We start from the raw sequence: 1,103 nt of genomic DNA, 5'->3' as shown, positions 1-1,103 counted from the left end.
CTGGCGTCAATTCCCTGCGGGTGCTAGGTATGTGAAGGGTTTTGCCTTTACACTGTACCCGCACCTGTCTTATAGTTACTTGGTTGCCGAGGTACTTGGCTTCAATTCCCTGCGGGTGCTAGGTATGTGGGGTTTTGCCTTAACACTGTACCCGCATCCGTCTTATGGTTACTTGTTCGCCAAGGTTTTCTTGGCTTCAATTCCCTGCGGGTGCTAGGTATGTGAAGGGTTTTGCCTTAACACTGTACCCGCATCCGTCTTATGGTTACTTGTTCGCCAAGGTTTTCTTGGCTTCAATTCCCTGCGGGTGCTAGGTATGTGAAGGGTTTTGCCTTAACACTGTACCCGCATCCGTCTTATGGTTACTTGTTCGCCAAGGAAAGGGGGTATTTTCCCGCTTCTTTTTTTTTTTAAATTTTGAATTTTGAAATTCGAAAGGTTGGTGGAAAGATAGGAACAGTCCAAACCTCTGAAACGTCGCGCGACGGTTTCTTCTGACTGTGTCAGGACGTGCAGGAAGTTATGGTGACGTGACATTATATGGTCATTCCAGACGCTTTTTCAGGCGCGTGGGCGCGATTTTTCGGGCGCGTGGCCGCGAAATTACTGGCACACGTCCTGTCAACAGCTGTTGCCAGTCTGCTTTTTGCCACGTGTCATAGTTTCATTGCACATTTGATTTCTCTCTCCTCCGCATTAAATTCACCGCATTAATTGCGATTACTATATAAAGGGGGGGAGGGTTATTTGCAATCCACACTTTCCACTTTCATCTCTTCTTCTCAAGTAATTTCCGGCGAATTTTTCTGTTCAGTAAAGCATTACCCTGAAATCTCTTTTTCGTCTTTCTTCCACCATGTCTTCTCATGATGCTGATGACCAGAGGACTGCTGGCGAATGCCAGTGCTCTCTTCCTGTCGATCTGTACCAGTATATCGTCAGGAAGTTCATGCTCGAGTCTCTCGAGCCTGAGTTTCCTGAACCCCACCATACTGTGTACGATGCCCCTAGTGGCAAGATCGGGGTTTATGCTGCATTCTTTGTCTACGGAAACCTTAGGTTTCCGTTGACAAAGTTTGTGTACCGTGTACTAGAGAGGCACG

Source organism: Bidens hawaiensis, unplaced genomic scaffold, assembly GCF_021521415.1.
Source record: "Bidens hawaiensis isolate Kalapana, Puna unplaced genomic scaffold, B.hawaiensis_p1.1 tig00024229_1, whole genome shotgun sequence".
Taxonomy (NCBI): Eukaryota; Viridiplantae; Streptophyta; class Magnoliopsida; order Asterales; family Asteraceae; genus Bidens; species Bidens hawaiensis.
The sequence above is the reverse complement of the archived record's forward strand: the minus strand, read 5'-3'. Positions refer to the sequence as shown.